The 16,109-nt window shown below is 45.0% G+C and overlaps 1 pseudogene; it reads left to right on the top strand.

Annotated features, from left to right (window-relative positions):
- Positions 1–14,424: 14,424 nt before the first annotated feature.
- On the top strand, positions 14,425–15,346 carry LOC141121530 (uncharacterized; annotated as a pseudogene).
- The last annotated feature ends 763 nt before the right edge of the window (positions 15,347–16,109 follow it).

The following is a 16,109-nucleotide window of genomic DNA, read 5'->3' on the forward strand; positions in this document are numbered from 1 at the left end:
TGTATAATTATCCCACAGCTTTTGTTAAAGTAAATAATATACCCTCAGCTCAGTTTATAATGGAGAAGGGGACCAGGCAGGGCTGCCCGTTATCTCCTTTTTTATTTGTCTTGACTTTGGAGCCGGTACTGGCCCCGATTCGTAAGAATCCGGACATTAGTGGTTGTAAGGTGAGTGATGAGGAACACAAATTGGCGGCTTTCGACGATGATGTGTTGTTCTTCATCACTAAACCAAGGATTTCGATCCCAAATTTACTGACCACCCTGAAGAAGTATGGAGAGTAGGGATGAGCCGAACACCCCCCGGTTCGGTTCGCACCAGAACCCGCGAACGGACCGAAAGTTCGCACGAACGTTAGAACCCCATTGACGTCTATGGGACTCGAACGTTCGAAATCAAAAGTGCTCATTTTAAAGGCTAATTTGCATGGTATTGTCCTAAAAAGGGTTTGGGGACCCGGGTCCTACCCCAGGGGACATGTATCAATGCAAAAAAAACTTTTAAAAACGGCCGTTTTTTCGGGAGCAGTGATTTTAATGATGCTTAAAGTAAAAAAAAAAAAGTGAAATATTCCTTTAAATATTGTACCTGGGGGGTGTCTATAGTATGCCTGTAAAGTGACGCGTGTTTCCCATGTTTAGAACAGTCCCTGCACCAAATGTCATTTTTAAAGGAAAAAATCTCATTTAAACTGCTTGCGGGTTTAATGTAATGTCGGGTCATGGCAATATGGATGAAAATCAGTGAGACAAACGGCATGGGTACCCCCCAGTCCATTACCAGGCCCTTTGGATCTTGTATGGATATTAAGGGGAACCCCGCACCCAAATTAAAATAAGGAAAGGTGTGGGGCCACCAGGCCCTATATACTCTGAACAGCAGTATACAGGCGGTGCAAACAAGACAGGGACTGTAGGTTTGTTGTTAAGTAGAATCTGTTTGTAATTTTGAACATTTTTAACGTGTTTAGCTCCAGCCAAAAAATCTTTTCTAAGCTTTTTGGAAAACATAGGGAAGGGTTATCACCCCTGTGACATTTGTTTTGCTGTCTTTCCTCCTCTTCAGAAGATTTCACCTCACTTTTTTGTCCCAATGAAAAATGTTTTTTGAAAATTTGGGTTTTTTTGTGGAACAAGGATTGGAAAGCATCAGTGGAAAGGAGAAATTGTTTTCCCATATTAACTCTTACAGGAGAGAATTTCCCTTCCTAGGGGTAGATTTCATCTCACTTCCTGTTGTCTCCTTCCGTTTGCAAGTAGGAGTCGTTTGTAAGTTAGATGTTTGAAAGTAGGGTCCTGCCCTATATACTCAGCAGAAATTTGGGCCTTAGGTGTTGCTGTGGCCACAACACTGTAAGCCCTCACAGGGCCCTGCTGTGAAATATTAGATCAAGAATTGTAATTACATGCCCCTGTTGAACAGGAGCTGAAAAATTAGGCCTTAGGCACTGGTGCTGGTGCCACAACACTGCAACCCCTCACAGACACTCTAGTTGGAACGCAGGAACGAGCCCTGCTGCAAAGTATTGCTTCAAAAATTGTAATTACACGCCCCTGTTAGACAGGGGCAGAAAAATTTGGCCTTAGGCACTGGTTCTGGTGCCACAACACTGCAACCCCTCACAGACACTCTAGTTGGAACGCAGGAACGAGCCCTGCTGCAAAGTATTGCATCAAAAATTGTAATTACACGCCCCTGTTAGACAGGGGCAGAAAAATTGGGCCTTAGGCACTGGTGCTGGTGCCACAACACTGCAACCCCTCACAGACACTCTAGTTGGAACGCAGGAACGAGCCCTGCTGCAAAGTATTGCATCAAAAATTGTAATTACACGCCCCTGTTAGACAGGGGCAGAAAAATTGGGCCTTAGGCACTGGTGCTGGTGCCACAACACTGCAACCCCTCACAGACACTCTAGTTGGAATGCAGGAACGAGCCCTGCTGCAAAGTATTACATCAAAAATTTTAATTACACGCCCCTGTTAAACAGGGGCTGAAAAATTGTGCCTTAGGCACTGGTGGTGGCGCCCAGAACCAAAAATGTTCTTACAAGCTATCAGCGTGATGATTGAGGAGGAAGAGGATAATTACTCAGGGATAGTCACTCAGCATCAGCATAGGCAGTCTTTGAAGGGATCTGAGATTTCAAAAAAAATTATTCGCTTACATCAGCATCAGGTGCTTGGTAGCTGGTGGTGATCCAAGACTCATTCATTTTTATGAAGGTCAGCCGATCGACCGAGTCGGTGGACAGACGCACCCTGTGATCGGTTACCACGCCTCCAGCAGCACTGAATGTGCGTTCCGAAAGAACGCTGGATGCAGGACAGGCCAGTAGCTCAATTGCATACTGTGCAAGCTCTGGCCAGTGATCCATCCTCAAGACCCAGTAACCCAGAGGATTTTCGGTGGGAAAGGTGTCCAAGTCTGATCTTGCCCCTAGGTATTCCTGCACCATGTAAAACAGACGCTGGCGATGGTTGCTGGAACCGATCATACCTTGGGGCTGCGGACCAAAAAATTGTCTGAACGCATCGGTCAGACGGCCACCTTCTCCACCGCTCCTTCTTTGACTGACCGAAGCCTCAGCAACACGTTGTCCAGAAACAGGAGTTTGTAACCTCCCAGTCTCTGGGAACGCGTTGCACAGACCTTTCTGCAAGGCCTCCCGAAGATGTTTCATCCTCTGCTCCCTCTGCGATGGCAAGATAAGGTCCGCAACCTTACCCTTGTAACGTGGATCAAGGAGGGTTGCCAGCCAGTATTGGTCCTTCTCCTTGATACCACGAATACGAGGATCCTTACGCAGGCTTTGCAGGATCAGGGAGGCCATGCAGCGTAGGTTTGCTGAGGCATTCGGTCCGGAGTCCTCTGGGTCACTAAGAACGACATGGTCCGCAGCCACCTCCTCCCAGCCACGTACAAGTCTATGTGTTTCTTGGGACTGATCCCTTAAAGACTGCTGCTGATGCTGAGTGCCAGGCTCCACCTCCATACTGACACAATCTTCCTCCTCCTCCTCCTCCTCTTCCTCCTCGTCCTCTTCCTGTGTGATCGGCGGGCACGCAGGAACACTGTCTGGATAAAGGGGGCCTTGAGAGCTAAGGAAGTCCTCCTCTTCCTGCCTCTGTTCTGCCTCAAGTGCCCTGTCCATTATTCCACGCAGCGTGTGCTCCAACAGGTGGACAAGGGGGACAGTGTCACTGATGCATGCACTGTCACTGCTCACCATCCTCGTGGCCTCCTCGAATGGTGACAGGACAGTGCATGCATCCCTGATCATGGCCCACTGGCGTGGGGAAAAAAAACCAAGCTCCCCTGACCCTGTCCTGGTGCCATAGTCACACAGGTACTCATTGATGGCCCTCTGCTGCGTGTGCAGCCGCTGCAGCATGGCCAACGTTGAGTTCCACCTGGTGGGCATGTCACAGATTAGGCGGTTCTTGGGCAGGTTAAACTCCTTTTGGAGGTCCGTCAGCCGAGCACTGGCATTATATGACCGGCGGAAATGCACACAGACTTTCCTGGCCTGCCTCAGGACATCCTGTAAGCCCGGGTACCTGCCCAAGAACCGCTGCACCACCAAGTTAAGGACGTGAGCCAAACAGGGCACATGGGTCATTTGTCCCTGTCGGAGGGCAGAGAGGAGGTTGGTGCCATAGTCGCAAACCACCATTCCTGCCTTAAGTTGGCGTGGCGTCAACCACCTCTGAACCTGCCCCTGCAGAGCTGACAGAACCTCTGCCCCAGTGTGGCTCCTGTCCCCCAAGCACACCAGCTCAAGCACCGCATGGCATCTTTTGGCCTGCGTACTTGCGTAGCCCCTTGAACGCCTACGGAGCACCGCTGGTTCCGAGGAAGAGGCCATGGAGGAAGAAGAAGAGGAGGGGGTGGAGGAGAGAGGTGTGTCACAATCAGCATTTTGGAGGCGTGGTGGCGGAACAACCTCCAACACTACTGCACCTTGTCCTGCATCCTTCCCAGCTGCCAGCAGAGTCACCCAATGCGCCGTGAAACTTAGGTAACGTCCCTGTCCATGCCTGCTGGACCATGAGTCAGCTGTAATATGCACCTTACCGCTGACCGCCCTGTCCAGCGAGGCATGGACATTGCCTTCCACATGCCGGTAGAGAGCCGGAATCGCCTTCCGTGAGAAAAAGTGGCGTTTGGGTACCTGCCACTGAGGAACCGCACATTCCACAAACTCACGGAAGGGGGCAGAGTCTACCAACTGAAAAGGCAGCAGTTGAAGTGCTAGCAATTTTGCCAAGCTAGCATTCAACCGCTGGGCATGTGGATGGCTGGGAGCAAACTTCTTTCGGCGGTGCAGCAGCTGGGGCAGGGAAATTTGCCTGGTACAATCTGACGTCGGTGTACCAAAAGCAGATTGCCCACAAGTACTTGGCTGTGACACACCTAATTCTACACCTTCATTCCTCTCACTGCAGGTCTCAGAGAGGACTGAAGGTCTAGTGGGGTTGGAAATCTCAGCTGATGAGGAGCAAGGAGAGATCCTCTTTGTTCTTTGGTGTGGGTCTTTTAGATACGCTTGCCAACGAACTGCATGGCAGGTCAACATATGTCTGGTCAAGCATGTGGTACCCAAGCGGGAGATGTTTTGGCCACGCGAGATACGCTTGAGACATATGTTGCAAATAGCAGCGGTGCGATCTGATGCACTCGTCTCAAAAAAGGCCCACACCAAAGAACTTTTTGAATAACGCGCAGAGACTGCAGCGCCCTGCACATGTGGAGCTTTGGGGTGTGATGCAGTCAATGTGCTGCCCTTAGGCTGGCCCCTGGAGGGCATCCTGCCTCGTTGGTGATGTGCCGCCGCCTCCTCCTCCTCCTCCTCCTCCTCTCTCCTATCAGGCACCCACGTTGAGTCAGTGACCTCATCATCCCCTCCCTCCTCATCACTGGAGCAAACCTGGCAGTATGCTGCAGCAGGGGGAGCATGACTGCCAGATTGCTGTCCTTCTTGGGCACCCCCTCTGTCCGTGCTCATGTTACTGCCTTCATCGAGCTCAGTATCGTCATCAGAGCCTTCCAAACGCTGGGCATCCTCCTGGAGCATGTACCCAACACTGTGGTCAAACAGTTCGAGGGAATCCTCATGAGGACATGGTGGAGCTAGGGAAGGAGTCACTGATGACATTGAGCTGAGGGAAGAGGCCGCTGCTTTGCCAGACAAAGCACCCTGGGCATGGGTGAGAGAGGATGAGGAGGATGAGGACGGCTTGGTCATCCACTCGACCAAGTCTTCCGCATGTTGCGGCTCAACACGGCCAGCTGCCGAAAAAAAGGCCAAGCGTGTCCCATGGCCACGTGCTGATGAGGATGCACCGTCTCCACGACCAGCACTAGACACAGAGCCTGCTTGCCCTCTCTTATTGGCTTGTGACTGTCTGCCTCTCCTTCTTGGCCTTCCAGACATACTAATGGCCTGTAGCTGCACTAAGCTGGGATAGAACACCTGTAATTTTCTTCAGGTAGCTTTATATACTGTAACCAGACAAGCCTGCCTGTCAGTAGGAAGATAACAGGAACGGATCTAGCTGAACACTGTGAGCAGGACGCACTGTACTAAATGTAAATAGTCTAGCTGCCTGACCGTGGTACTAATAGGATCAAATAGAACACCAGTAATTTTCTTCAGGTAGCTTTATATACTGTAACCAGACAAGCCTGCCTGTCAGTAGGAAGATAACAGGAATGGATCTAGCTGAACACTGTGAGCAGGACGCACTGTACTAAATGTAAATAGTCTAGCTGCCTGACCGTGGTACTAATAGGATCAAATAGAACACCTGTAATTTTCTTCAGGTAGCTTTATATACTGTAACCAGACAAGCCTGCCTGTCAGTAGGAAGATAACAGGAACGGATCTAGCTGAACACTGTGAGCAGGACGCACTGCACTAAATGTAAATAGTCTAGAAGATAACAGGAACGGATCTAGCTGAACACTGTGAGCAGGACGCACTGCACTAAATGTAAATAGTCTAGAAGATAACAGGAACGGATCTAGCTGAACACTGTGAGCAGGACGCACTGCACTAAATGTAAATAGTCTAGAAGATAACAGGAACGGATCTAGCTGAACACTGTGAGCAGGACGCACTGCACTAAATGTAAATAGCAGGAACGGCTCTAGCTGAACACTGTGAGCAGGACGCACTGCACTAAATGTAAATAGCAGGAACGGATCTAGCTGAACACTGTGAGCAGGACGCACTGCACTAAATGTAAATAACAGGAACGGATCTAGCTGAACACTGTGAGCAGGACGCACTGCACTAAATGTAAATAGTCTAGAAGATAACAGGAACGGATCTAGCTGAACACTGTGAGCAGGACGCACTGCACTAAATGTAAATAGCAGGAACGGATCTAGCTGAACACTGTGAGCAGGACGCACTGCACTAAATGTAAATAGCAGGAACGGATCTAGCTGAACACTGTGAGCAGGACGCACTGCACTAAATGTAAATAGCAGGAACGGATCTAGCTGAACACTGTGAGCAGGACGCACTGCACTAAATGTAAATAACAGGAACGGATCTAGCTGAACACTGTGAGCAGGACGCACTGCACTAAATGTAAATAGCAGGAACGGATCTAGCTGAACACTGTGAGCAGGACGCACTGCACTAAATGTAAATAGCAGGAACGGATCTAGCTGAACACTGTGAGCAGGACGCACTGCACTAAATGTAAATTGCAGGAACGGATCTAGCTGAACACTGTGAGCAGGACGCACTGCACTAAATGTAAATAGTCTAGAAGATAACAGGAACGGATCTAGCTGAACACTGTGAGCAGGACGCACTGCATTAAATGTAAATAGTCTAGATAGAAGATAACAGGAACGGATCTAGCTAAACTGAATACAGTGTATATATATATATGCAACACCTGGGATGCATATATATACACAATACACTGTAAGTGCAGCTAACTGACTGACTGTTCTGCCTAATCTATCTAACTCAAATCAAATGACACTGTCTCTCTCTCTCTCTCTATCTCTCAGCACACCGGAACACACACTACACAGGGCCGCCGTGCAGGCGGCCTTATATAGTGTGGGGTGTGTACTAAATCCCCTGAGCCATAATTGGCCAAAGCCACCCTGGCTTTGGCCAATTACAGCTCTCTCTACTGACGGCGCTGTGATTGGCCAAGCATGCGGGTCATAGTGCATGCTTGGCCAATCATCAGCCAGCAATGCACTGCGATGCCGCAGTGAATTATGGGCCGTGACGCGCCACACGAATTTAGCGCGAACGGCCCATATCGTTCGCAATTCGGCGAACGGGCGAACAGACGATGTTCGAGTCGAACATGGGTTCGACTCGAACACGAAGCTCATCCCTAATGGAGAGCTCTCAAATTACAAAATTAACATCAGTAAATCGGAAGCCCTAAATATTAATATAGATAGACAGGAAGTCGCTAGACTTAGGAAGGTGTTCAATTTCCCGTGGAGAGAAAATATCCAATATCTAGGGGTAAAATTAGCAAATTCACTTAAGAAGATTTTTCTGTTAAATTTTATTCCATTACTTGAGGAAATTAAATGTTAAATTAAAAAGAATGTCACACCGCCCAATTTCTTGGATCGAGCGAATAAACACAGTGAAAATGGTCATAGCTCCAAAAATATTTTATAAAATGCAGATGCTCCCAATCCCACTGGCACAATTTTACTTTAGAACACTAACGGGATTAATAAGCAAATTTGTATGGAATAATAAGAAATCACGGATAGCATACACAGTTTTGAGCAGGGAGAAAGCACAAGGTGGGTTGGCTATCCCAGACTTCAAAAAATATTATAATGCAATAGTTTTGGCACAGGCAATAGACTGGGTAAAGGGGGGGGGGGTAATAAAAGATGGGTTAATTTGGAAATGGGCTTAAATAATGCACGTTTAAATCACCTAATTTGGAATCCTCCTCACTATAGGAACCTTGGTTCCAACACACGCTGTAACACTTTACACATTGAAAATTTGGGATCAGATTCATTCTAGAAATAAATGGGAGTACAATTCACCGTTGATTTATTTAAAAGACAATGAGTTTTTTCCCCCTGGTTCAGATGCAGTAGGTGGAAATTGGATAAAAAACAGGGAAGCACAACTAAAAGACATCATTAAGAAAGGTAAAATTATCACGAATCAGGAATTATCTATACACACGGACTTGATGAAAGTAAATGGGTGGCGGTACGGCCAGCTCTTACACTTTGTCAAAAGTCTCCCTGGGCCCTTAAGGGATGAAAAAAACCTTAGGCCGGTCGAGAAGCTGTTTGTAAGAGCAACACCAGGGAAGAATATTTCAGCACTGTATAAAATTTTGGTTAATGGGGAGGGGCTGGACGCACCGCCATTCATTAAAAAGTGGGAAACTGAATTGGGCTCAGTCAGTAGCATAAGCTCGGTGGAGAATATTTTAGGGGCAACACATAGCTCGGCAGTAGATATGAAAATGATAGAGACTAATTATAAGTGCCTGGCAAGGTGGTATGCCACTCCTGATAAAATTAGTAGATTCCATCCGGACAAATCCTCTGACTGTTGGAGAGGACCCTGGGGACGATGGCGCATCTTTGGTGAGATTGCCCAACCATTAGAAGATACTGGCAGGAAGTAATTCAGCTAATAGAGGAGATTACGGGCAAAGTCATCCCGGAAGACCCATGGGTCTGTTTGTTCCATGGGTCAGAGGGTTTAAACAGAGGGTACAAATGCTCTATAATTCCTGTACTTTTGAATGCAGCAAAAAGCATAATCCCAAAAAAATGGCAACAGGCAGAGGGCCCAAGGATCCAGGAATGGATCACAAGGGTCAACGAAACTTATAGCTTAGAGAAGTATGAAGCAGGAGATTCATCGTTAGGGGAAGTTGAGGCTATCGGAGTTAAATGGGCCAAGTGGGAAGCATTTAAAAAATCAAAGAGATTTGCTGAAGCATTTATGAGTTATGTTGTAAGAGAATGGGATGGAGTATACCTAAGGGAGGGGGGGGGACATGGGGGTGGGTTTTAGGGGGGTTTTGAATCACCAACAGGGGTGTACAAAGACGATGTTTGAAATTTTTGTGTCTTTTGAATATTTTTGTATATGGTATGTTGGAAATATCATATTAAATAAAGATAAAAAAAAAAAAAAAAAAAGAAACCTGGGGGACCCCACTACCCACCCCTGACCATTCCGAGTACTCCCCATTTATCACCACCCTCTGAACTCGCCCTTGTAGCCAGTTTTCAATCCATGTACTCCCCCTACATATATTAATTTCAGGCCTTGATATACACAGGGTGTTCAATAGCGTATTATTGCCCTATATGGATAGTATTCTGACCAAATTTGGATTTTGCCGTAATTTGTGAATGGGTTTAAAGCACTCTATCATAATCCCCATACACGTATCAGGCTTCCTGGCTGACTACTTCCCGCTGGGTAGAGGTACAAGGCAAGGTTGTCCTTTGTCGCCATTGATGTTTGCCTTGGCAATAGAGCCCCTGCCTAGAGAAATTAGGGCCAACCCTAGTATTAAGGAGTACCAGAAGGGAGAGGAGGAATTCAGGATAAGCATGTACGCTGGTGATGTACTTATGTTTTTGCCAGACCCAGTTGTTAATCTCACCAAATGTTCTGCCCTACTAATTAATATACCTTGTACGGTAATAGATAGCATCAAAGAATCCTTTGTTTTTTCTATATCAGAGGGAGCTCTGCAGTATCTGGGGGTGCGCCTAGCTCCCTCACTACAGGCACTATATAATGCTAACCACCCACAAGCTTTCTCGAGGGTTAAACAATGGTTGAGATTGTGGTCCTCCTTCCCTATCTCCCCATTGAGAAGAGTTACAGCAATAAAAATGTCCATCTTGCCAAAGCTTATTTATTATTTTAGAGCCTTGCCTGTTTATGTTTCCTGCCAGACCATTGAACTGATACAAAGGGAAACTAATACATTTATCTGGAAAGGAAAGAAACCTAGATTTGGTAAACTGTTAACACATAGACTCCTCTCTCAAGGAGGTCTTGGTCTACCAAATTTATGGCATTACTTCATGGCTGCTAGACTAGCTCAAATGGCCCAATGGCATATCTCACCGAACCAGATCCCCTGGCTTCAATTTGAGGATGTATCCATTCACCTGTTCTACTTGCCAGGCCTTTTATGGCATACTACGGTCTGACCTAGAGAGACTGGCACATTGAACAGCATTGTTTCCCCAAACACTACATCTATGGTCACTATATCACCAAAAATTTTAACTATGTTCCCCTAGACCACCCTATCCTCATTTCTGGGAGACAGAAGGTTCCCTTTAGCTTTTGGGTCACTCAAGGACTTCCAGTGGTGGGAGTCGAGGGAGGGAAGCCTTGCTGCTCTAAATTCACTAACACAGGGTACACAATTTTGCTCCTACTCCTATCTACAACAACAATTTGACATCCCGAGGATAGAATTTTTTAAAATATCTCCAGGTCGGGCATTTTTACGAATTATTATACTCTCTCAACGCTAGACCTAGATTCACAGAGTTTGAATCTATATGCTATAATTCCTTTAGGGATAGGGGGGTCATTTCAAGGATATACAGTTTTCTCAATGGAATGAAATTACCTGAAAAATCTACAGCTATGGTACGGTGGGAAACAGATATAGGGCAAGATTTCACCACAGAGGAATGTTCGGGTAGGATTTTGAACATGCATAAATGTACACGCTCCATGTCCTTTTAAGAGACTATGGTGAAAATACCAGTCTTATGGGGCATACTGGGCTGAGAGGCAAATTAGTCTAGCGCCCCCATAAAGGGGCCGCACTGCTTCCGGTATGCAGGTGGCCTGCTTTCCGCAACTGTGGGGGGGGGGGCACCACTTCTAATTTTGACTGCCCTATCATCCTGGACCACAAACCTTCCTCACTGTGCTATATGTTTTCTGGTGCACCATTGGCATGGTTATATCTTCTTAGTCTTCTCCATAAAATTAGCAGAAATTTGTGCTTAAAGTAGAACTATAGGTAACACTTTTTTTTTTTTTTTCATTTTGGATAGAATAAGGGAGGGTTATAGCCCCTGTCAGTTTATTTTTTACTATCCCTCTCCAATTGCAGAAATTTCCCTTCACTTCCTGCCAGGAAATGAGAGGAAATCTATGCAAATTAGGGGAATCCATTACCCCCCCCCCCCCAGAACTAGTGTCCCCACTTGAAAATTTCAGGGCGGGTCTTAAACAGCAAGGGGTATGGCCTTGAGAGGAAGGGGTGGGTCATATTTAAATTAGGGGGTACACGAGTTTAGTTAGGCCTAGGGCAGCACAAAACCTAAATACATTACTGGGTGTCTACATAGAACTCAATTAGATATCCCTTAATAACATCTCAGAGGGCACCAGATGCAAAATTTGCACATTCAATTGCACATCTCTTCTTTGCTTACTTTTTAAATTTCTTTTTTTTTCTATTATAGCTTTTTCTTTTTATAGGAAAACTATTCAGAGTATTTCTAGGAAACAGAGATATTACAATAATAGGTACATGTTTTTTTTTTTTTTGTGTTTAATTTTTTTTTTGTTTGTGTCCTTCTTTGTGTTTCGGGGGGGGGGGACTGGAGGGCTGGATGGGGGGATTTGGTGGAGTATATTTAACATGATGGAGTATATTATGAGTTAGATCCATGTCTGTGTCAATTGTGTTTTATGTTTTGTGTATTATGTATGTGTATGTATATGCCAATATATATTTTTATATGGTTTTGAAATTGAATGTTTCTGTTTTTATGTGTATAAAAATTTAATAAAAATAATTGAAAACAATATTAGGTACAGTTACCATCTCTAAATCCATAAGTTGGACAATAGAAAACTCTGACTGTATAGTCAGCTGGATACTTATACCTTTGGACTTATTCTATGCATATTATATAGTCACTAATGACTATATATATATATATACAGATCACTGGGCCTTGACAATATACTGATCTTTTATTTGTATATACAAATGACTTCCTGGATTCTGATGTACACTGATATGCGTGTAAACTCTCAATAAATAATAAAAATAAACTTCAAACCCAGCCACTTGCTGCTCCATGCTTTATCATGCATTGCTTTCTTCTTTGTGTACTCAGCTTCTCCCCTTCCTTCGTAATTCAAGCCAAACAGTCAGCAACTGATTCTCTGAAGCCAGTTTTTTAGGGCCATAACCAAGGTCTTCTGATGAAGATGCAGCTTGGGATTGCAAGTCAGATCCTTCAAGGGGGCCATCTCCGGGGCATCAGAGAGAGAGAGAGAGAGAGAGAGAGAGATATGCATTCTACTTTCTCCACTGCAGGTGGCCTCATTATCGACCTCATTATACAACCATAGTGTGATGTTTTGGGTAATATTTGGTTTCATTGTTCATGTGGTGACTTACCTACTTTTGAAGTGTATAGAAAAACCTGTATTTCTGCATAATAACAGTCATTACTTTGGTTCTACCTCAACATTTTGTCTGTGTATGGGGTAAACGGCTGGTATTAGCTCTTGGTCTGCTGGAACGGTTGGGAGGGCAGAAGGTACTGTTTGGCAAAAGCACCCAAGCGGGGTTCCAAGAGTTCCATCACACTGCTCTCTTTACAGATGCGGTCAGTCCGGCTGGTACCCGCTCTCTTCCCATTGCTGAAAACCATGAGAGCACCCTGTGAGTTGGGCAGCCTCCCCACTGGGTTTGTTGTGAACTGTTGCTGTACTATTTCAATACAGGTCTTCCATTGCACCTGACTGTGTGAATTATTTCCGCTGCCCCACACTGTACCCCATCTTCATACAGCACATGCAACCTCCTCTGGTGCATTAGAGTGTAAGCTCCTTTGGTGCAGATAGTGAGGTGACTGGCTTAGTGTTCTCTGTACAGCACTGCGATATAAATGTATAATAATAATTGTCCGGGTGTCAGGGAGACCAGGTACGTGATCATGCCCAAAGACTAGGTATGTGCACAGAACGGTCCGCTGGCCAGTGCGCAGGGTCATGTGCGCATCTGCGAGTGTGCGCTGATGCAACGTGCACACACGGCCATGACTTTGGTGCCCAGTGGCCTATTTAAAGCTTGACAGCATTCAGAGTCTTTTCAGAGTGGTCATCCGCTTCGGAGATCTGTGACCCGACTTTCATTCTGCTGCTCTGTACTTGACCCAGCTTAACTTCTACAGCTTGTGTTCAACTTTGTCTTCTGTCTGATGACGCCGGCACTCCCATTGTCCGCCTGATATCAACTTCTCATTGCACTGTGCCCTGATAATTACTCCAGGGGGTACTGGGCAGGAGGTGTAAAGGAAGCCCTCTCCAGGTACAGGACAGAGGAACATTAGAATGTGTTGTGGAAATTTGTATTAATGTATGTTGTCAGATGTCCCCCAGTGTCAGTTTTGCTGTAATACACTCATGTTCGCACATACAGGCGTTGGAGGAAGACCATTGGCTGCGGAAACCTTCCCGTGGACACGGCAGATCTGTTTGCTCTTTTAGGGATGTTCATTCATGCCTCACCAAGAGACTGGCCACCTCATGGCGATTGCATTAACGCTCCTAGCAAACAAATCTGCATACATGGGAATATTGGCATAACCATACAAAAATTATGGCCCACTGAGCCATATTAGAGTACCGCTCGCGTCATTGGTAGCGGTGGGAATGTGCACACAATCACGTTCAGAGCCCTGTAAATAAGTGTTCACATTGTGAGACACTTTGTGTCTCACAGGGGCCTGACCACATGGCTCTGCATACGTCACTACTGGAATTCTATTTGAATATATACATGTGTGTGATTGGTTCTTTTGAAAGAATAAATGTGTCTAATTGGCTGATTCTGACGCCACCACCTTCCTTTGTTATTCATGTTTACAGTATAGATAAAAGCAACAGATCATCACAGGCAGGATTTTGCTAAGCTCAATGTGATACCAGTATCTGTCGTGTGTTACTTGGAGATATATAAGCGTGCTTTCCCGACATTATACAAGAGAGCTATGATTGTGCTTTTAAGCGCAACTAAATTATTTGCTTATAGGAGAAGCTTATAATTTTTCACCACAAATGTAAGCTCTTGTGGTGCTGTGACTGATATGAATGTCTCAGTGTTATCCATTCTATAAATGTCGGGTAATAGTATGTGACTCTAGAGGAATAATAGAGTGTAAGCTCTTCTGGTCCAGAGACTGATGTGACCGGGTCAATGTTCTCTGTACAGCACTACTGAATATGTATGTTATTCATAAGAGAGTGTAAGCTCCGCTGGTACATTCAAGCCATTCACCTACTTTTTACATTAGAGTTGCAGATTTCAAATCTCACTGAACTGATTTTATGCTCTTATTCTCTCTCTTTCCTCTCTTCTTGCAGCTGTGATCACCTGATAGGACCAGAATGTGGACATCGCCCAGATACATGTTCTGCACATTGTCTGTATTTGTGTGCCTTGCTGTCATTTTTTACTCCTACCATATAGAATTTAGACATCAGAAGGTGAGATCTCATGGACTTCCCATTGCCACAGACACCATTACAGCTCTGGATAATCAAACATTTATCATCTCTCTGTATTATGAGCATAGACTTGGCCAATTAGTCCGGACCATCACCATCACCCATGTATCTGTGAAATAACTCTACTGTATCTTCCATTGTTCCTCCAATCAGAATGTCTTTGTGAGGGCAGAAATAGATCTTCATGGTGACAGATTTGGGTTCCTGTATGGAACAGCAGATCTTCTATGTGCAGAACCTTCTGGCTGTGATTACACTTATCTCTTCAATTTCACCATCTGCATCTCTACTTTGTTTGGAAACTACAACAATGTCCTCCAGATGATCCAGAGTATTGAGATGTAGAAGATTCTGGGGGCCTCAAAGAGCACGATCTATAACATCAACTGCTCCCAGGATGTAGATAAAGTGTTACGTCATTACATTGATGAAGGGACTCTAGAGGTGGTGCCATGGCCAATAAACCACCATCTTCAGACATCAAAAGAATGGCATTATTACAAAGGACTCAATGCTGAGATTGGATATTTTGGACAAACTGCAGCCCTAAATGATTGTCTATACAGGAACATGTTCAAAAGTAAGTTTGTTCTCCTCAATGACATTGATTAAATTATTCTTCGAATCAAGGACTGGGACTGGTCATCAATGATGGAGAATGTCCAGAATAAATACCCAAAAACAAGTGTCTTCAACTTTGAGAGTCATCTCTTCCCCATTCCAGTCAACAACTCTGAATTTGACCTGTGGTCCCATGTTCCCGGGGTCAATATTCTCACTTAAGTTGATAAGAGTGTGGTGCTGCGCTAATCCTTCCAGTGTATGAGAAAATCTCAGTGAGATAACTGTGTATATAGTGACACAGTAACTATAGGTGACTCTGAAATACAGGTGTATGTAAATATAACATAGCGTGAATATCAATGCGTGACTCTGAAATACAAATAACGTGATACTACGACCTATATCGAATATATATAAATGAATAATAAATAATAAATAATAACAGTATTTGGCTAAAGATGATAGCCAGACATATACTCAGCGAGTGTATATAAAAAGTGACTGGTGCTCATAAACACATAATAAGTGACAATTACACCCTTATACACAAACATATGATATCAACAAAAAAATCTAAAAATAATATGCAGCATAACAGTCTCGGACTGGGCTTGTATGCACCTAATACACCTCAACACTCTACAGACAGGTGTATACATACAGCATGAATGGTGCTCATAAATACATAACAAAAGTGACGGTCTGAATGGAACCGTGTGATAATAACGCAAATGGAGTCCACTCATGAGCATGCAAAAAAACAGTGATCCACTTGAAAATAATAATCAACTTAAAGTCCAAAAAAATTATATATGCAAGTGATCCACTTGGTGCCAGTAAACGTGACAGTGGTGATTATTCTCTCTTCATGCAACACGGCACACAATGGTGGGCAGTGGCCCCTTACCTGAGGGTAATGGGGTACTCGCGTTTAGCCACTTTTAGGCATGGCAGCCTTTAGTTGGCAAAACCATGGAATCAA

The sequence above is a fragment of the Aquarana catesbeiana genome, unplaced genomic scaffold, assembly GCF_042186555.1.
Source record: "Aquarana catesbeiana isolate 2022-GZ unplaced genomic scaffold, ASM4218655v1 unanchor220, whole genome shotgun sequence".
Taxonomy (NCBI): Eukaryota; Metazoa; Chordata; class Amphibia; order Anura; family Ranidae; genus Aquarana; species Aquarana catesbeiana.